Source organism: Melopsittacus undulatus, chromosome 5 (assembly GCF_012275295.1).
Source record: "Melopsittacus undulatus isolate bMelUnd1 chromosome 5, bMelUnd1.mat.Z, whole genome shotgun sequence".
Taxonomy (NCBI): domain Eukaryota; kingdom Metazoa; phylum Chordata; class Aves; order Psittaciformes; family Psittaculidae; genus Melopsittacus; species Melopsittacus undulatus.
The window spans coordinates 67,009,329-67,031,643 of record NC_047531.1 but is presented as its reverse complement, the minus strand read 5'-3'; the positions used below and the strand labels follow the sequence as shown (position 1 = coordinate 67,031,643).

General features: G+C 42.8%; 1 long non-coding RNA gene across 1 annotated transcript; it reads left to right on the top strand.

Annotated features, from left to right (window-relative positions):
* The first annotated feature begins 1,006 nt into the window (after positions 1 to 1,006).
* LOC115946316 (uncharacterized) lies at positions 1,007 to 18,291 on the top strand. Its single transcript, XR_004080418.2, has 4 exons — positions 1,007 to 1,103; positions 1,393 to 1,474; positions 16,517 to 16,613; positions 17,926 to 18,291. It is a non-coding gene; the product is annotated as an uncharacterized lncRNA (long non-coding RNA).
* Positions 18,292 to 22,315: the final 4,024 nt, after the last annotated feature.

Sequence of the window (22,315 nt, the reverse complement as noted above, 5' to 3'; positions counted from 1 at the left end):
ACATCAGGAAGCAGGCTGCAGCCCAAGCAGAGGAGCAGAGCTGTGTTGTGTTCAGCAAGAGGCCGAAATAGATAGAACGGCTCATGCTGGGTGTGCACAACTCACTACACATGTCCCTAACCCAGCCTGTTGGGTGGGTGATTGGAGCTCTGGTCACAGACTCCAGTCTCACCTACCATGTAGACAGACCCCCCTCTGTTTCCTTGGATCACTTTCCTTTCACTAGACACTCAAACTTTTGTGTTGCAAAGCCAGTGCTGGAGGACACTGCATGTATTCTTGGTATCTCTTCTCCTTTCTTTGTACATATAATATTTAAAGCTAAAGATATGAAACAAGCTGCAACCAACAGTTTCCTCAGTCTGTGGGAGGCTGTTAAAAGGAAATAAGAATTGCTTTCCTTTCAAGGAGACTTTTTCTTCTTTTTTTTATTATTGAATTTTATCCAGCTGTCAATTGACCAGGAAACTGAGTGTAAACACACCAGAATTTCAGAGCATGAAATGATTGTGTTTATTTATTGCATTTCCTTACAGTTTGATTCAGCTTCATCTCTGACCTAAAGCAGAAAGCACAGGAGGAATTGTTTGAAGTGCTTATGGGTTTCTAGGCCAAACAGACCTTAGGGGCTGAAATTACATGTATGCATCTTATTTGTCCCAGCTGTAAGGTTCATGTTTGTTTTGTAAGGACTGTGTTCTGGTGGTTCCCATTAGGCAAGAAGACACTGAAGGATAAGAAGTGCTGAAGAATTGATAGTCTACTTGTGGCTGAGGTGCAATAGGCCAGTGACACAAGCAATAGGAAGGAAGGTGGGAGGAAACAAAAAGTAGGGGTAACAAAACAGGATTGTGTGGTTATATAGATGATGTCTGTGGGTTGACTGTGGTTCTGAATCACATGCAGAATGGACACAGCTAAAATCCAAAGAGCTGACACAGCGTTGCTCACCCTTGTACACAAAAGCTCATGTGGACAGCAGGGTTGGACACTGAGGGCATGGACCTGATAGCACAGCTCAGGAAAGCTGTAGGAAGCTGACAATGGTTCCCTTCATTGTAATGAAGCTCTGACAGACCTGGGAGCTACTTCCAAATCAAATGGTAGATTTCCATTAAATCTTTTGAGAAGGCCACTTCTGGCATGAGAGGGAAAGGAGGCAGGCTTTGAAATGACCTTCAGTTTTTGACTTACAAGACTTTCTTTCCTGTTGCTGTGTTTACCAGTATAAAGTCAATGTTGTCTTTGATGTCTACCAAGATGTTATCAATGGTGTACACAATAATTCATTCAGGTGGGAATAGGTAATAGTCTAGGAACCATTTTATCTATCTGTGCTATAGTCTATAAAATGGCTGATGATGACTCATATTGCTGATGTTTGTCTTACAGTGTTTTGCCAACATTTGCCTATATTGCACCTGCCTAAAGCTGGACTCATCTTGATGTATGAAGCCGTATGAAACTCTAATTGGTAAGTTTTGTATCCTTACATAATCTCTGATGTCCATGGCAATCTTTGTTACCGAAACTCTTGCATGTAAGAGCTGTAGCTAGTCATGGTCCATTAGAAGGAGCATAAAGGCACAGAATCAGTTCAGAGGAGTGTTATCAGATTAGATTTGACTTGAAATGATGCACAGAGATGTTCTGTCAAACAAGGAAGAAGCAGAGTTAGTTCTTTATGTAAACCAGCAAGCTTTTGGCTTGCTTGTTTTTAGAAAGTTCACATCACATTTGTCTGTAAAGTTCCTGAAGCAGCTTCTGCAGGTTTTTGCAGAGCTGCTCTAGCTGGAGGCCCGGTGAGAAGGAGCTGGTACTGATGGTCCTGAATTTGCTCTCTCCTTGGCAATGTATCCTTCTGTTTCCTTGTCTTTACCTATCTGTCTATCTATCTGGGTGAAACAGTGTTTGTGTAATAGTGACTTCTTGCTGAACTTTAAACCCCACATATTGCCTTTTCTTCTCCCTAGTCAGAGACAGAAGTGTGAGGATAGGAGCACAGTATGCACTGTTCAGATTTAGCCTTCTCTAGAGTGTATTTCCCTTCTGGGCTCAAGGGCAGGGAGAAGCTGCTGATCTTTTTCTTGCAGGTGTATGGAGCATGTTCCAAAGGTGCTTGCATGCTTGACAGATGCATTCCTTTCTTCTTTTCTCTTATTACCAAAAATAAATAGCAGTGAAACACCAAGGGCCTGAGCACCTGTTTACATTTCAAGATTCAAATATACAAATGTGATTTCTTCATACTTATAAGGGAGTTAATCTGTGTTCAGTTCTGGGCTCCCAGCACAAGGACATGGATCTGCTGGAGTGAAGCCAGAGGAGGGCCACAAGGATGATCAGAGGCTGTAGCACCTCTCCTATGAAGACAGGCTGAGAGAGTTGGGCTTCCTGGGGAAGGCTCTGGGGAGACCTTACAGCAGCCTTTCAGTACCTAAAGAGGTTGACAAGAAAGCTGGAGAAGGACATTTTATAAGGACACGTGGTGACAGGACAAGGAGGAATAACTTTACACTGACAGAGTCTAGATTTAGACTACATAGTAGGAAGAAATTCTTCACTATGACGGTGATGAGGCACTGGCACAGGTTGCCCCCAGAAGCTGTGGCTGCTCCATTCCTGGCAGGATTCAAGGCCAGGCTGGGTGGTGCTTTTATCAACATGGTCTATTGGAAGGTAACCCTGCTTGTGGCCATGGGTTGGGGCTGGATGATCTCTGAGGTCCCAAACCATTCTATAATTCTATGATTCTAAAATTTACTCATTTTGCATATTTTCAAAGTATTTTAGTTGTGAATTCAGCAGTTATTTTCTCCATCTTCAATTTAAAGCCTTGAAGTGAACCCATCACAATACCCACTGCAGCAGAGTTAAAGAACATAGGTAATCAGGAACGGGAGTGCCATGTCTTACCATCAGTGCTGTGCCACTCTGGCAGGCTGAGCTGCAGCTCTAGCTGGCATCACACTATCCATCCCACTACCATCAAGTATGGCTTCCTGAGCCTAGATTTTGTTTCCATGCATGTTACCTACCTCTGTGACAGACTAAGTCCTACTGTGTCCAACATTTCTGTTCTGAGCAGGCTCCAGCATTCAGGAGCTGCCTGGGAAAATACAGAGATATAATTCAGCCATGCAGGCCTGCTTCCTCACCTCTTGAGTTAGCAGAAGGGAAAGACAGAGAGGAATTCTAAGGCAGCCCCTGCTGTGCTGAAAACACACTTGGAGAGATCAAGAGTTGCAGCCTTGTAGCTGGACACAGTCAGTTGAAAGCATTTTATTTGTAAGGAATCACATCAGAAGCTGAAATGGCTCATTAACAATAAAAATACACTAGAAATGCTAATCGCTGCTCAGATTTCCATGCTGCAAAGAGCATGACAGTAGCTACTCAGGGGTTGGCCCATGAGTAGCTTTGGCCCCTGTCTGAAATAACACCACTTTCTTAGAGAGTTTGCAGGAATGGCTGTTAACTGACCATGATGTCTTTTGGTCATGTCCAGCGTCTGCAAGATAAAGCCAGAGCCAAGGACTCAGGTATCTGGATAACGGCACAGAAATCCCCCTGGTGCTGCTGCCTCTGGGAGGCAGGTCTTTAGGAGCTGATATGCTGAGGCTGGGGTCTAGGAGATATGGTTGCTTCAGGGCATTAATTATAATGGATAAAATCTCTAGTGTAATACCCAGATCAAAGTGTTCTCTTACAAGGGGAAGTTAGGATAGTGCAGACCATTTTAAAGTCTCTCAGCAGCCTCAGAGGGTTTTCAATTTAGGATTGCCTGGAGTTAAACCACCAGATGAACAGAAGGCATGAAATGTAGTCTGTTTTCTTATTTAAAAATCCAGACTGTTGTACAGATTGTGAGGGTAATTGCAAATTCTGCTTCATTTTTCATAAGGGGAAAAAAAATCTGATGTAGTTGCTGTCTATAATGTAGTTGCTACTGCTGTAATAGTTTCCTATTATACCATTAAGGTACCAGACAGGGAGATGAGCAATTAACTCTTATCCCTTGTTCCACAAGTACAGTCTGTGTCTCTGAACAACTCAGATCACCTCTCCAGCCCTTTGTGTGTTTAGCCTGAGATTTTCCAGAGAACGGTTGATACAAAGCAAGTGTTCAAGTCCTCTTCAGGCCTCTGAAATCCTCCTCTGGGGAAAAGGACAGCAAATGTCCTGGGCAGGGACTGTATACCACTGTGTTTGTAAGGCTGCAGCACAAAGGGGCTCAGGTTTCCAGCAGGCCTTCAGGTGTTAGTGCAAGACTATGTAGTCATTGTGGTAATCTTCCTTTTATGTGCTCAAATGGAAAGAATAGCAGGGATCGACAATGAGAATGGGAAGAGCAGGGGCTAAAAGCGGGAAAGGTGTGCTGAAAGGAAAGAGAGGGTACAGAAGAATGGCCTGGGATGAGAACATCAAATAGAAAAAAGGGCTTTGCATGCAGGGAGGAGAGAAAATGAAACAACAGCACAGTATGAAAAATAAATATAAAAATATTAGAAAGATTACTACTAACAGGTGGAATAGAGCAGACGAACCAAAAGGACAATGGAATGGTTCATGAAGGAAGAGGGGAAAGGAAAAGCGAAGGGAACAGCGTGTACTGATAGCTGAGCACTCAGGAAAATGCAAATGATGGTGTTTAAGAAATCTTCCTGTGTTGCTTGGAATTCGGATGCTCCTGGCTTTGCCGCAGGATTGAGGGTGAAAACCAATCTTCTTTGATCTGCTCTAGTGGTGCAGAGTGACTCTAAGGGCATGTATCAATTAAGAAAATATTGAAATGGCTAGCACAGCTTTTTACATTTCTTAGGTTCCACCAAAAGCTGGGTGCATTGGAAAATAAATGAGCCATGATACTGGCACTGCGACAATGCACTGAGTTCTTTGTGGAAAAGGGTAGGAAAAGGTACAATTGTGCATGTTCTGTGGATCTTAATGATGACCACTGTGCTGTAAAATTGCTGTGCTTTGGTTGCCAGGGTTGCCTCCCACAGTAGCAGTGTAAAACAGTGCTTCATGGATTTGGTAACCTTTTTCCCCATGAAAATATATGCCAAACTCCTACCAGTTAATTTCCTTAAGGCATGAGCAAAAAAGCAGGAACCCCTGGTGTGAAATGTCAAATATCAGACAAGATTGGCCATAGCAGGAAAACTGCAATGTTTATAGGCTGGTGATGACACAGAGGTTAGAAAGAGATGTAGAAAAGTAGTTTACCTTGTCACTGTCATAACTGGAGACCATTCACCAGATTCCTCAGGTTCACGGCTGCTCTATTATCTGGCTTCACCAACAAAGAAATCATTTAATCTTCCCGTGTCTTTGTCCTCTCATGAAGCTGATGATCCCAACTTCTGCCATTCATACAGGATATAAGGATCACCATGTGTACTGCAGAGCATTAGGCCAGTTGGGAGCAGAGAATTAATGTTATGAGTCTTGTACTAAGACTGCAGCCTATTTTAGATGTGATGCTGCGTCTAGCCACATATGCACTCGCTTGCTTTTCCTGGCACTCCATAAAGCATGAAGATCTTGTCAAATAGCTTGATTAATATTTCCTTCATCTTTGAGGCAGATAAGAACAGGATATGGGGATCCGTGTGTTCCTTCTTTTTTACCGTAGCAAAAAAATGACTGTAGATACATCATTTATTATGTGATTTTCGCTTGATTTAAAAGAGAATAGAGAAAATGCCAGGTGTTGCAATATGCAGTAGCATACCCAGGTTCATTCTGCTGTGGAAATAAAATAGGGAAATAACATTCTTAGGGCAGTGTGTTATCAGCTTTCAAAATTCCCATGAGGGAATTATGTAAATCTCTGTTCAGTCAAAGTCAACAGACTTGTAGGAGAGTCAAACAAGGGTAATTCCAGATGAATCAAAAAAGGGTAGTATGTGACTACCATGGCTGGAGAAACAGTCTGTCTTGCCTTCCTGGTTGCATGCCTAGTTCACTGGACTTGCAGAGGCAGTTTAAGAGCAAGGGGAGGAAGAGTTGCATGGATAACCAGTGCAGCTGGGAAAGAGTTCCAGAAAGCTGGAAAAGAACTATGATTAATTGTGGGTTTGAGTTATCATTTCTGTAATTTTAACTATATGTTTGTTAATGAAATGTCATTTTATTCCAAAAATTAAACCAACTTTCCCTCCTTCCCCCTCCTCCCCCCCCAAAAAAAGTGAAATTAAATGAAGTTGAGGAGCATTTAGAGGGACAACTGTGTTACAGTTTTACCTCTCTGAACTAATAGGATTTGATAAAATTGAAATCATTAAATGTATGTGAGCACTCAAACTGGTGGGTTTTGTACAGAGAAGTTTCAGGCAAAGCCTCTCCCCATTTCAGCAGATGGCTTATTAACAGAAGGGTGTTTTCATGCCTGGCTGGAAGTTATGAAAGGGACTCACAGGGTGCAGGACGGAGACTGTGGAGGGAGGTTTCTCAACAGTTCATTGAGAGCAGTGACCCAACATGGGCTGGAGAAAGGTGCAAACAAGCAACAACAATAGAGCCGAGGATTAGGATCTTTTGGCCCATCCGTTTCCTGTAGGTGGATGCAAGAGCTGAGCAGCTCTGCTCAGTTAGCTACCTGTTTACTCAGCATTGCAGAGGGCAGCCAGCTTTCCAGCACTGATTAGATAACCAGAAATGTGGCCAACACCTAACCACGTGCTAACGTCACGCTGACAGGGTGCAGTGTGCGACTCCTCTCAAAAAAGGGTCACTGCCATCACCGGTGCCCAACACCTCTGTGTGAAATGTTCCTCTATCCCTCCCCATAGCTATCAGCTCCAGGCCCTCCAGGTATGTGCATGGTGAGTGGTGGACAGTTCCTTCTATTCTTTAGATCATTGTTTCGGACCAACCCTCTCTCCCCAGCATGGTTTCCCCTTTCACAATTCATTTGGAAAACAGTGGCCTGATGATGACCACATTGTCTTAACTGGTGAGAAGGTATAAGCAAGATCACATTCTTCTTTGGAGATCGCCCCTAAACCCCTACCTCCTTGTGCTTTCTGCTCAGGAGAGTCGAAATCGCCTTCCTGGACCCAAAGCCAAAGCTGTAGGGGAAAGGCTGCTCTGGCCCTACCCATGCAATGAAGAAACAAGAGACAGCATTATATACTGAAAAAAGCTATCTATTCTGCATTAACACATGTACCCATAGACACTTTAATTCCTTCACTGTATTTATAGATCCTCAGGCTTGGAAATATTGACCTATATGAGGCAAATGGTAACAGTTGAAGCTAAATCCCAACACCTGCTCTCATAAGCTGTAGCTGTCATCTCTGTTCAGCTGTTCTCCATCCTCCTTTACAACGGACCTCTCCATTGTAATCAACACACGAATCCTTTATTGTCTTCATTGGCCAGGTCCAATCTCCTTGAGAAAGCTCAGGGCTAGGGAACATGCACCGCTGACCACAGGGCCATGGACAAAATACTAATGTTTATGCATGCTCTTGGGCATTATTGCACAATGTTTGCCCTTTTTATCTTTTTTTTGATTTCCACTGCAGGTGGAGGTGTGGCCAGCATTTCTTGAAGGTAATATTTTACTTGAGCTTCTTGTACCCATAGGAGGGAATGACCTTTTAGCAATGTCTCTGATCTGATTTCATTCTTATGGTCAATGAATCACACCACAAGCTTTGATTGCCTGAGTGTGAAAATTACACCATAAGGTCCTCTCTCTCTTTGAAAAAGCAGCTGTTCCATTTTTTTCTGTCTAATTGAGTTTGTCCTGTGGAGAAGGACATGGAGTTTCTTTCATATTTCAAAGTGATGAGTTCTTTGCGTAATTTTAGTGAATTTTGGGTAGAAGAGGGACTGCTTCTGCTTATTGCTGCTTCATCCTCAGAGGAAATGTAGCTGGCTGATTTCATTATCTATGAAATGTAACTCACACCAGGCTGCTTAATGACATTCCTGCACCAACATGATGTGTGGTGCTGAGAGTCTTCTATATTTCACCTATAGCTGTCAGGTTAGCATTAGCTTGGACTGCTGCAGAGGCAGCATTTAAATTCTCCTGCAGGAAAGAGCACCTGTACAAGAGATAATTTTCCTGCTTCTGTTTGGCTGGGTAAACTGCAAACTGCTGCCTAGTTCTCACATTTCTCTGCAGTATCGTTCTGGGGAGAATGGAAAAGAAATAAATGCAAACATACTAATACTACTAATAGTAATATCTGTAATGCAAAATCAAAAAACCCCAATCAAACAAAAAACCTAATGCCTCTAAATCAAAGAGCTGCTAGAAGACCCTCTCCTTACCTACATGTTAAGCACAGCCTTGAGCATCCAGTTTATAGCAGAAATCACAGAGATTTATAGCTCCATCACAGAAACTTGTGACCACTTTGCCTATGCTTAGGCAAGCACACATCTACAAGTGGTGTCAAGAGGAGGCTAGGACTGTGACTCAAGACATTTTGAGATACGGAAACAAAACTGTTTCTCCTGGAGTCATAAAAGCAAAACAAGGTCAAATCTAGCAAACTTATATAGCTCATTAAAAGCAATACAAATTAATCAAAGCACTGCAGCTTCTTTACAGAAGTAAAGTTTATTTTTGCTGAAGCTAATCAGCCACAGTTCCAGTGACACAGGCAAGGTTTCAGACAGGTAAAATGAATCTGTGTGCAGACTAGAAAGTGAAGAGTCCCTTGAGTAGAGAAGTACAAGTTCGTGTATATGTGTGCAATCGTATTGTGCCTGCCCAGAAAAAGTGCTATTATTATTCAGAACAATCTTTTTCACAGTCAATAATAGTCACTATACTGGTTAGCACTATGATTTAGCAGTGACGGATATGAGGGAGGGTATTGCAAACCTTTTGGACCATCTTTTTTTTTTTTTTACTAACTTATTTCTTTTATTATCAGCTTCACTGTAAAAATAATTTAGTTCCTGATCCCAACCTTACTGCTTATTCCAGCAAATCTCTCAGCTTCAGTAAGGAGGTAGTTCAGAGCCCAATCTACATTTGAAGTTGAAGAGTGCCAAGTCCTATTATGGTTTTATACTCTTATAATAAACCTACACTGGTTTGTTATTGTCCTTAGCTTAGATATTTCATCTGTGCTCAGGTGTAATGCAAGTATAAGGTTGTTTCAAGGAAGTGAAATAGGCTACTAATTCCACTCCGATGCCTTTAGCCACATCATCATTATTAAATTGTCTAGAAATTTTCTAGAAGAGTTGATTGCTGTTGGATTTTTTTTTGCCAAAATAATATGAACTGTCTTCCAAAGTGACTGTGCTCTTGGGTAGCCAATAAGCTCTGATGCTCATTTATAGCAAAAACTAGCCTGAGCTTTAATCAAAGGTGCATTAACTCACATCCTGTTGTTTGGCTCTATGATTGCAAAACTAAAATGACTGAACACAATGTGGCAACACACATACTTTACTCGCACTGCTGCCAACCGCTCTTGGCATAAAATGAGTTGACTCATCTTGAAAATAGGCCTCTGTTACTTAAAACTGGGGCAGAATGCAAATGCCTGCCTTACTGACCATCACTGGCATCGTTACTGGTGTTATTTGTGGAGCATCAGTACATTCTCTTAGAAGGGATCTGCAAAAGATGTGTCCCATTAAGCTGATGTATTACAGTAAGATGAAATCACTTGTATGATCAGATAAACCTGTAGGCTATGGGTAAACCAAATGCAGACTACGAGTGTTTTGGGAGGTCTGTCTGTGTAAACAATCTGTCTGAGCTGAGCTCATTCTTCTTGGCAAGAGAAATACTACATACCCATTTTGCTGGTTCTTTGGGGACATGCACTGCATTATCCTCACCTTGGAAATAACAGGTGTGAGGAGACAGAATGGGTGTAAGGGAGAAGAACGGCAGTCTGTATGGGAAAAAGTATTACTAATGAAAGGAGTCCTCCTGAAAAGGCTCACTCTGAACACTGGATACACCGCTTTTCATTTCTTTGTAATCTTAGCTAAGTTATACTATGTGAGAAAATAGATTTACATTTTCCCACGCGGTTTTATGCAAAGAGGATGGTAGCTATTTAGTTTTTAACTGATTTTCCTTCATTATTTCATGTCACAAAAGGCTACAAATGTAAGATGATAACATAGAAGGTCTGTAATTGGACCTCTGCTAAGTGGTGGGTTGAGTTGGATATAGCACACATTACCTCCCCATGGATGGAAGTCCTGCAAAACCTTTTCTGGACGTGTACATCATCCTTTTCTTCCATAGCAAAGCCATACTTCTTAATACCTGTAATTATTCTGATTAATGCAGTCCTGAGTGGGAAGCAAGGGAGCTGGAAATGACTCCACACCGTTATTCTGTCGACTTGCACTGAAATCACTGCCTCAAACACTGGAAGAGATGTGATCTTAATTGTGACCAAATCCTCCTGGCACTGTCTGAAAATCCATTATCCCCCATAATAGTAATGGCAGTAGTAATAGCAGACAAATGCCTATTTCTGTAGGAGATAGTAAAAAAAAAAAAAAAAAAAAGGGAAAAAAAAGGAAGGATGAGGTAAGGATCCAAGGATCCCAATATAATTTGGTTAAAATAAGGATTGCCTTTCTCAACCTAAGCACCCCCTTCATTTCAGGGCAGCTTTTTGCCACAGCTGGAATTAGGAGACTCAGTAAATCCTTGCTAGCCTTTTCTCTCCTCCTGCGTTTCCCACCCTGACCTGTCCTCCTAGTAGGAGGAAGCCTTTGTAGCACTGGGTTGATGCAAACTGTTGTTCACACAAAAAGGCTCTGAGACTGGGAAGTGGCAAATAGCTGGGCACTCATCCCTCTGGCTTGAGCAATTGTGTGCTGCAGGAGCTCAGATAACAAGTGATTGCCTTTAAAGGCACTCACTTCCTAGACAGCTTTTGGTTAGGGCTCCTCGTTCAGCTGGCAATAAAGGAAGAGATTGTTGAATGAGTCTCTCAGGAGCTGGAGTGTTACTCATCCCTGCTCTTTCTGGGTAGCCCTGTCTTTTTTTGCCTTTTGAGCTCATTTTTTTGTGCACTGCCATGTGTTTTGAAGCCATACCTGCACTGTAAACCTTTTTGAGCAGTGGCTGGGGCAGGCTGAACTCTGTAGATCAGGATGGTTTTTTCAGTCTCCCCTTTCCACTATGCAAAAGTGACTGTGGCAGCAAACAAGGAAGGGGAGAACAGAAAGAGGACTGCAGGCGCCAGGATGTTGGGCAATCTCTCTGGTTTATCTGTGCTTTTGTGGCAATTTATAGAAAGAAGTTTTGGCTTCCAACTCGCAGCTAGTGAGGAGGCTAAGCATGTTGCTTTTTTAACATTAGAATGTTAGACTGTGTTTTCACACTCATGGCATCCCACTGACTGGAAATCTGGCAAGTGTATGTTCTGCAGTGGTAACACAGGCCAGGCAAGCATTGCATCTCTAACAAGGAGTAAAGTCTTGAACATGGATATTTATACTGCATGCCATTATGCACATGGCTGAGCAGTGTGAGCACAGCTATATAAGCTCCTGGAGAATTTTGTCTAATTCAGACCAGAGCCCAGGCAGCTTTTAACTGTTGCTGGAGAATGGTCTACCTTGGCCACCTTGCTAAGGCCCCACCAGTAATGCACTGAGGCTTGGTATGGATCTCCTGGAAGAGGCCTCTGTGCTGTGTCTAGGTGACTGCTGAGGGGTGCTGAGTGCCCTGTTCCTAGCAATGTGTTGGTACAGTCACCCAGCAGTGTTTAGGGAGTGCAAGTGCAGGTTGCTAGATGATTCAGAGGTGTTGATGCACCATGGCGGCAGGTTAAGCTTGATTGCTACAGCTGGTTGCCCTAACTTCTTTCAGGGAGTCATGTCCCCAAAGCAGGGTGACGGGAAGGTTCATGAGTCAGCTCCTAAACCACCAGAGCCTGCAGCTGAGCATGCTATGGGAAACTGCCCTTGACCTGGGGTCATGCTCTTAAGCCATACTGTAAACTGCAACTGCTTAGGAGCTGATTCACATCCATTTCATTTCTTTCTGCTGAAACCTTCAGGGATACTTTTGGTATCCTTGTTTCATCTGCCATTGCCTGTGGGTCAACCCAAAATAAGGAATAAAGTTCTCCTGCAGAAGCAGGAGAGGGTGCTCCAGTTCATTTGCTTGAGCAAAAGCATCTCTTTTCCTTGGTCTAGTTGTGTTTATGACTGTCAGTATGACTGCTGGGTTGTGACCTAAAATGTGGACTGATGGGTAAGCTTTGAAGAAGTTGTGTGTGCTCTAGAGTCTTTCTCCTAAATAGAAACATAACAGTTGTCCAGTCCATCGTTTGAAATTACAGTCCGAGATTTGTTTTTATCGCACCTCTCTCTGCACCTTGATGGATGGGCCTAGGGAAAAGAATTGGCCTACTTCTTTACAAACGCAATAAATTTCTAGTCACTGTGGTGTAGCAGAGAGCACAAAACCCAACGTTTTTCTGTATTCTTGATACTAGTATTATTTAGGTTGGACAGGACTTTGAGAAACCTGGTCTAGTAGAAAGTGTCCCTGCCCGTGGCAGGTGGGTTTGAAGTAGGTGACCTTTAAGGTCCTTTCCAACTCACACCATTCTGCGATTCTATGATTTAATGGTGTTCAAAGACCTCAGCTGACAAGAGCCATTGCACAAGTACATAGTGGAAATCCGTGTCTCCTGCTAAGAGCTTCAAGCTTATGGTCAGTGAGAGCGCTAATATTTCATATGAAATTCTGCAGAAGGAAGGATCCAAAGCACACAGAGGAGGGAATTACCTTACCTCATATGAGCTACCTAGTCTGGCTAGTCAAAGAAATTGACATTTTTTGATGTTGAGTTCTCTAAAATTTTATGCCAGTGCTGAAGACCAGTGTTTGAGCCTCTCCATTGGCAGGGGAGGAGAGCTTGCCTGACTGGCATAGACCAGGTGCCTGATTTTTAGGTGTATAAATTTAAGTGTGAGTCCCTGTATTGTCTCTATTTTCACTGCAGGAGGGTTACTAGATGTAACTGTAGCTCTCTCAAAAGGCATAATATACTCTTGCTCTCTCATCTGTTAGCCCTTGGTTCCTTTGATAACCTCCGCATGGTGTTCAGGTGTTTCCAAGAAAACATTTTTGTCTTGTCTATCAAAAGCAACACCAGAAAATTTTAATCGTGTAACTTGATGTTAATAAGGCTCTTGACATAATCTTACATCAAAGGGCAGTGAAATATTGTCCAGATGAAGCTATGGTAAGATGGGCACAAGAATACCTTAGAAAGGTGAAGTCAGATGGTAGTTACCAAAGGTTTACTGTCTTACTAAAGACTACTTTGTGAGAGATTTGGCAAGGGCCTGTCCTAGTGACCTCTATGATGGAATAGACTCTGTATTTATGGGATGAGAGCATGGAAGGGACTGTAACCACACTGGTGAGATGAGTGCAATTTCAAGAGAGAGTGACAAACTGGAAGAATAGTCTTAAATAGCCAGTATGATGTTCAGTGAGGACACAGACTTAAGAACAATCTGTTGTAAGGTAGGAAATGAATATGTAGGCATCAGTTCTGTTGCAAAATGTATGAAGGTCTTGATAATGTATCACAAATTGAAATAAATGCTATACTGATGAGAAAAAAAGATCACCAAGTGAGGATGCTTAAATGGGAGGATTTTAATGTAACCCAGCTAACATTATTGTTCCATTTCACTGGAATACTATGTAATATACCATCCTTGAAGAGAGCTGGAGGGAGCCTAAGGAAGGACAGCAACAAAGATACCCTAGAAAATAAAACCCATTAAAAAATTGAAAGAACTGGGATTGCATAGTCCAAAGGAGAAGAATCTGAAGGAAATGTAGGCTGCAGTCTTCAAACATGTAAAAGATCGTCATAAAGAAGGCGGTGGTTGATTTCCTTCCCCACCCATATTCTTCCTTAGGTTAATGATGAGCAAGAGGATGAGATTACAGTAGAGGAAATACAGCATAGAAGTTTGGGCTGCTAGGGCAGCAGAGCAACAGAGTACTTCAAGAGACTGAGGAGCATTGATCACTGGCAATTTTTAACAACAACCCTATGTTCTAGGAATCTGTGATCTCACCCACTTTATGGTGACCCAGCACACTTGACCACGTGCCTGGAATAACTGCCAGAAAACAGCAGTTTTCCAGCAATGGCAGCTCCTCTTGCTGGTTGCTCCAATCTTTGCCAGAACTTGTATCCTTATCCTCCCTACTCCCACATTCTTCCCTGGTTGCCAGAAAGAGTGATTTGCCCCAGCTTGCAGCCTGCCTGTTAGATTAAAGTGGTTAAACAGCTGCTCATGCTGCCCGTGTGCCCACACTGGCCTCAGACATCTGCTGGCAGAGCCCTCAATGGGCAGTGCAGCCCCTCTCCATCATAGAGCACAACTTCTCCAGGATCATTTCATCATATCTTCAAGCAGTTCTGGGGGTGGGGCCGAGGGACGGTTGTTCAATCTCTCTTTCCTCAATGTAAGCAGCATCTTTATGAGGACAGCGAAGTACTACCAGCTGGAGTATTAATTTAGGATATTTCCTTTTATGGGAGAAGTCTTTTTCTGACACTACAAAATAGAAGCTTTTAAAGAACATCACTAATTTGAAAAGCTTACTGTTTCCTTCTAGGCCGTGGGTTCAGTCTAAATAAAGTGCATCTTCCCATTGCAGTGCAGACGTTTTCAAGTGCATTGACAGCAACGGGGAGATTTTGGTTATCAGTGAATCTGTGTTTTATTCGCCTAACAAAATAATTTTGTTGTTCAACACTAAACATCCGTATCAGATGGGAGGAATCTGATTCTCCTCATCAGGGACTGATCCAGCTGTGCCAGTGGATGGAAGAAAAGTGAAGGGAGAAATAGGGTGAGCTGTGTAACTGAATGGCTACAGCTACACTGTGCAGCCAAGGGGGGCTGTACAGGCAGCAGTAGCACTGCTAATGTGAAAAGGGAGACTCCAACCACCTTTACTCCCTCCCCCGTCAGTACACATGTACCTGGTTGGCCCATGCAAGCCTCCAGACTAGCACCTTGCTGTTCACATGCTGCTCACTCTGTGCACTCATATGCTGATGCAGGAGTCCTGATTCACAGGATTATATATGTATGTTTCACACGCATATAGTCATAGACACTAGATTTCATTTTGGATTCTCATTTTTCCAAACATGGGTGCTTTGCTTTTGATTTTTCTTAAGGTATCTTAATGCCAAACCATTTCAGCCTGCATTTTCTCTTTATTCTAGGTCCTTTCTTGTATTTGCCATTTAGGCTGGTGTTTCCACAAACTTTGCTGAGTCGGGATAAAACAATAATTTTAGCACCCAGAACTCCGTCTGAAGTCAGCTATGAGTGGAGCAGAAATTAGGGACTAATCCATGCAAAAAGCTTACAGACTGTCAGGCATCCTCAATGTCCTGTGTCTCTCCAGCCCTAAGTGAGGCTGTCACCTCCTTCCTAGTTGATAGAAGACCTGGATTCAGACAGACAGAACATTTCTTTATGATTGATCAGAAGGATTTCTTAGGCACTGGCAGCATAGTGGACACAGCTATCTGCTAAGCCTTAGCCTGATGCTGTAGACATTTTCAGCTAAAGCAACAATTTGCTTCAGAGGAGCACTTGAGTGCTGGGGTTGGACTCATTAAATCAGTGCAGAAGAGCAGTGCCCAATTTCCATTCTCCTAAGGAAGGTTTTTTGCTTTTTTGTCATTATGTCAACAAACCATGAACCTGTCAAATTCCACTGCTTCACTCTACAGCGTGGGCATGAGGAATCATCCAAGAATTCAAAGGCAGAGATGTGGCTCCATAAATACATTTGTCGAACTGACCTCAAGTTGGCAGGCAGCACCAGCACCAAAAAATATTTAGCAGGTATAAGCATGCCAGCCACTTCTGGTATGCAGTATGTTTCTTTAGCAAGTAGATAGCTCTGTGTGCTGTTTTAATACCTGTGGACAATTCTCATGTGCTTCTATTTATTTACCATGGTATTTTGAGTGATGCAGAGATGCGTTTGACAGCCAGGCACCTCACAAACTCATTCTCTCTTCCGTTTCTCACTTGTGTCCCAATTGTAATACTTGTATGTTTTTTCTTTTTCCAAGTGATTGGGATCCATTCAAACTTCAGAGAATTGAATATGTGACTTAAAGAGGATTGAGTTCATGCTGAAAGGCAGGGTACAAATGAGTGAACAAACAGGCCCACCTGCCAGACCTGATGGAGACTGCTCAGGGAGAAAAAAAGGCATTGAAGAGCAAGGATAAGAAATACACGAAGTGTAATAGATAGATTGCAGAAGTACATCTTCTAATGTGTAAAAAAAAAATAAAAAATCACTCTTGACTGTAAGGGGGAAGCTTGATTAAATTTCAGGCAAAAAACTAGAAAAAGAGAAAAGAAATTAAGACTATTTAACAAGAAACACAAAGCCATGCATGTGAGGCTTGCTTACCAGTATTCTTTATATGTCAGCATCTTTATATAAGCAAGTTGGTTGTGTTTCACTTTTTTTTTTCAGTCTGGAAGGAGGACAGAGTGGTATTAACACACAGGACAACTCGGGTAAGAAGAGGGGTATGGAACTTGCAGGGTATGGAACTTGCAGAACACCAGCTGTAAGTATATTTAAGCCGCTGAAGGTTTCACACACATTGTATCACAGAAACATAAAATAGTTTGGGTTGGAAGGGACCTTAAAGCTCATCCAGTTCCAATCCCCCTGCCATGGCAGGGACACCTTCCACTAGACCAGGTTGCTCCAAGCACCATCCAACCTGGCCTTAAACACTGCCAGGGAGGAGACATCCACATCTTCTTCGGGCAGCCCCTTCCAGTGTCTCACCTCCTTCATAGTGAAGACTTTTTTGCTAGTGTTATTTCCTAGTGCTCTCTTTCAGCTTAAAGCCATTCCACCTTGTCCTCTTCCTTCTTGTCCTAGTAAAAAGTTCCTCTCCATCTTTCTTGTCACCCCCTTTAGGTACTGGAAGCTGCTCTAAGGTCTCTCTGGAGCCTTCTCTTCTCCAAACGGAACAACCCCAACTCTCAATAATGAAATAATGAGATGCACATTAAAAGTATTGGTTTGGTTTGGGGTTTTTCTGGTGTTAACACAAGTGACTTCCAGCTAGTTTCTTGTCTTTTTGCAAGCCTAAATGGTATTTGACACCCATATACCAGGTTTGTTGCTACTGTGAAGGAGAAAAATGTTAGGAAACGCAGGAAGCTAATGGCAGAGTGCCAGTCATGGAACCAAAACAAAAGCCCTAAAAGCAAAACATGACTGTAGGCAACACCGAATCCAACTCATCTTCAATGTCAACAAAGTGCCTCCCAGTAGTTTAATGCCTAGCATGATGGAGACTGAAATTCTTTGGGCACTTTAACCTGATATAAGATGACATTCGTGCTGAAAGATGTCAGTTTTGTGCTTGTTGGAAGGTGCAGTTTCCTTCCTCATGTGCAGCCAGCAAGAATGTAAAACTGGGAACAGAAAAGGAATATCTGGAAAACATGAAAGGTACTTTGCTCTAAAACAAGATCTAATTCTGACTAACTTGGAAATGAGAAAAATGCTTCCTCTACATGTCTCTCACTCAATAAAAATGGAGCATAAGACCTGGCTTGACAAATTTTGTTTATTTTTCATTATACAATCATTTGAAAGAAACTTTCCTCACAGTTCCCCTGTGTGAAAAGTGCATAGGAGTGATAGGCAGGCTTGTACGACTGGATCTAAAACTGGAGTCAATGGTCCTCACATAAATAACACAGAAGTCAGGAATGAATGAACATGATTGCAAAGAACTTGCGAACAATGGAAGAGCAGTGTTCTTATTGTTGCTTAGACCAGCTTGCAGAAGCCTGGCTTACGTCAGCTTTCCACTCCCGGCTGCATCTCGCTCACCTCCTCCCCCCTTCCTCCTGCAGCAACAAAACCATCTCCAAAGCTTAGAGGACAGCACACTAGGGGAGATCTATCAGACACCACACTCAAGCTGCCATGGATAAATGTCAAATGGATAAGGTTGGTCACAGACAGTAAAAATGCATGGAAGGTAATTCAATCAGTTTGTGGAGAGAAAGAACAAAGCTTCCCACCAGAGCTGTTATTCACTTAACCTACATGCAAGTGCTCTTTGATCCTGTTCTTATTATCTGCATGGCTTTGACGACATCAGTGGGCTTATGCCCACCTGGTTTTGTCTTTTATGAACACGTAAGATGTAGAAGACATTTTTACGGAGTATAATTAATGTCATCCATGCCAGAAAGTGTAGTGCCATAATTACTGTAATAAAAATCTCATACTTGCTTCTAATTCTCATTTGCCTGATCTCTGACTCTAAAATTGGTATTCTGATGTGCGGAGCACACATCACATTTTTTAAAACAGATTGGTGTTCACCATTGGTATTTATAATGTGTTCCTATACACTCACCAGGTTTTAGTCCTACTCTGAAGGCTGCCTGGGTGCTGCGTATTCTGTTGTCAGCAGTTCTGGAGAAAATGTGCTCCTCTATTTCTCAACTCCCTGTAATGCCTATTTGAGAAAGTTGGTATGTGGAATCTGGTGACTTTCACAGATGCGGAGCAGGACCTCCCCATCAGCCATCAGATCTGACCAGATGAAATTCATAACATCTGCTGTTCCTAGTCAGACACAGCTTTCTGTTATTCCAGCTGTTGCTGAGCACGCATTAAGTAGTTCCAATTAGTTAAACCTCCTCCTAATGTTACAGCAACTTGTTTTTTGCTGCAACTGAAGAAATATTTTCAAACCTTAAATATTTATTTGTAGCTGTAGTGTTGATACACCCTCTAATGGGCTTTCAGTTTTCAGGCCAAAATACCAGGAGACACCAACTGTCAATAAGAATAACAAATCGCATAGCATCACCCCTCTCCAGAATTCAAATGGTGCTAGAAATGAGTACCGAATTCCCTCTTCTGCACTCAGGAAGAGTGAATAATGGAAGGCTTCAGACTGGAAAAAAGATGCCATAAATTAAGACAGAGAAACCCAAACCTTTTGCCCTGAGATATACTAGATAATGCTGCTTACTATTGGCTGCTTTTAGCTGGTGCATCTTTTACTTCAGCTACATTTAGTTCCTACCATTGTTCATTGCTGCAACTCACATGCAGGGCTCATTTTAGCCAGGCTGCAGTACTTTAATTCAGAGGGTTATGGACTGATGTGTGTTTAAAGCAAAGATGACTGCTAGAACAGACCTTTCAGTGATGTCCTCCAGCTCTAATCCAGCATGACATTACCGCGCAGTGCTTCATGGGTCTGCAGTAGGTGTCTCCTGGAAGTTTTGCTGGTTAGAACCTGCAGCCAGCAGCACCATTAAAGCTGTACCTCTGATTTACAAGAACAGTGAAGACTTTTAGTGAGGTCATTTTTCCTTGTTAGTGTCCCTGTCAAGAGAACGAGGCATCATATTTTAATGGCCAATATATTTTGTTAATTATGGTATTTCATTATTTTTCTTTGACCTTGTCAACAGTCAGCATTCTGGTCGTATAGATACATTAAATCATTAATGTCCCTTTTTCTAATGATGCAAGCTGTCAAGCAGGGGTTGAGTAGTCAGGTGATGACTCTGTGGAATAATGAAAAGATCAAAGCCGCACCATGAGCTTCCCCAGTTTTGCAGTATATGAGGCATTCACTTTCTGGTAACTCATTCCTATGACAACAGCTGGAGGAGGGCACCAGCCTTCTCTCTGCACAGAGACCCCAATGCCAGCAGGGTAAGCTCAAATAATTGTCACTGGCACGGTAGTAAACAAAAGCAGCCAGCAATAAATGACACAGAGGCATAAGGTTGTAGGATATGGCCTTCTGTTCATTGTCAGGGAAATGGGAACCCCCTCCTTAATGCGGAAGAGTGCCATGTACCATGCAGGGGCTTCTTACAACCAAGCTGAGAGTCTAAAATAGTTTTGCTACAGTCGTTTACTTTGTGCCCCTCTCCCTTTCTGTGGCCAGATCCTCCCTTCCTTTGCAAAGACCTGAAGCAAAGAAAATCCCTGAAACATCTCAATAAGCGCCGTATTTTTTTCACAGTACACCTCTGAAAGCACACTGATTTGTGTGCTTCGTGCCTGAGAATTTTTTTCTCCTGATAGTTCTTCTTCATCTTCCCCTTTTTAAATCTTGTTTCTTAACCTAGGAAGATCAGTGCCCCTTCGATACAGTGTGAAGTGGTAGTGGCCTGTCAGTAGTTTGTTGTTTGAACCTCTGGTTGGTGTGGCTCACTATCTGTGTGAGAGAGGAGGTGTCTTCTGCCTTGAGTTACTTAGGGAAAAAAGCCAAGCACATCCAGCATCTGTTATGATTTTCCTTCCCAGTGTCTGGGATTCTAAACAGCTATTAGCCACATTTTTTCTGCATTTCTTCACTAAGTACAAGCAGGCAAATAAACACTTAAACCTGACTGTTGGGTTCACTTGCTGCAGTCTTACTGAGCTAATTAAAAATGGAACAATGGAATAATGCAATGATAAGGCTATAATTAAAGCAGAACCTATAAATCAATGGGTTCAAATTTTCCAGCCAGTAAATTCATCAAGCATGTAATGAAATCAAATTGCGAAGTTAACAGTAGAAGAAATGGGGCTGTATTAGTTTGTCTTCAGAGGGTTTAAGGTGGAGCCAGCTTACTTTCAATGGAAGCCCACTGGCAGTGACAGCCAGTATGGTGAGTGCCCACTCATGGAGGAGAACCATTGACATGAAATGCGCTGAGCAACACAGCATTTGCACCAGCTTCCTTACATCCTGGGGGAGAATCAGTGCCCAGATAGCCTTTGGTTTTAATTTAAAATGCAGCATGATTTAGTTTTAGGTAGTTCTGTGAGGAGCAGGGAGTTTGACTTGATGATCCCTGTGGGTCCTTTCCAACTTGAAATATTCTATGATTGTGACAAACCCGTGTTACTTTGCAGTCAGCAATTCAACTTTGACAGTCTCTGTTACATATTTTTATCGTGATTTCTCCCTTTGTACAGTAGTACAAGCTTTCCTCAGCAGCGAATAAATCAATGTCTGTAGTAGCCTCTGAATAATATTACCTTTTTTAATCCAAAAGCTAATGACTAGTTTGATGGCACCTTAGTGTTTATTTCTGGGAACCTATCCTCGTGTAATGCATACCCACATGTGCTCTTAACAAAGATGTCTCTTCATTAAACAAAGGTAAAGTGGTGAGTTTGTATTCCTCCTGCTCGAAGGCTTGGGACTGATGAGCTCTCCCATGGCAGTCACTGGTTGCTGCCTGGAACTGGGAGACAGAGGCTCTGCTAAGGTTAATTCCTCAGTGAACTGGCTACACCAGAGGACAAGGTCATTCTGCCTAGGGGAGGGATGGGGTGCTCAGCTGTAGGTGTTGCTGATTGATGGTATAAGCAATTGGGACAACTGTTTCTCTTCTGCTTCACCTTTGCTTTTTAGGGATTGATTGTAATTGAGCCCACTTTTAGAGACACTTCCTATTTTCAGCTCTGTCCTCTATGGTCAAGTCATGCCTGGTCACAGGCTCCTCTTAGGTGTCACTAACCCCAGTAGTTCATCTCTTGCCCATAACCAAAGCACAGATTTCTTGGCCTGTGGGGCACTGCAGTGACTGGGACAGCCTGAGCGTGGGTGCCTGGTGTTGGTGGTGACCCCTCTAGCTACCTGGCTCTGCCTGCTGCACCGTGGCTGGGAGAGACATGGCAGTAGCCGCAGGAAACAGAAAAGCCAGCAGCAGGCAGTTGAGGGGCCAAGTCCATGTTGGGCAGTGATGGGGAGGAAGGGGCTGTGTCAGCAGGAGCAGGGCTCCCCCATCAAAAGGAGAGCAAGCAGGAGAGTGTTTGTATTGCCTGTGTTGTAAACTGGAAGGAGCAGCTTCCAAGGAGGCAAAATAGTATGAGCAGAGGTGGAAAGTCTCCCTCCTAATGCAGGTGAGAGGTGGAGGAGAGAAGCTCTTCTGGGGCCTTCACAGCTCCTCTTGGCATGAGGTGCACAGCCTTTTGTCCAATGTGCTGCACCACCTATCCTGTTCTTTATCATGGTCTGACTCACGTTTTATACTCAGTGACTATCCCTCTAGTTCTTTCTATTTTTAGTTTGGCTTATTTTGGTTTGACCCATGATGCAGAAGGATATTTGTCTTGGGAGTGTCCTTCTCCTACCCCATCATCACCACCACTCCCGCAGCAGCTGTTTTCTAATCTCTCTGTTTTGTTTTTAATCTCCTTTTGGGGGTATAATGATACTATTTACCACCCTCTCAACAAGGCAGCTCTTGCCAATGCAGGGGTATGTGT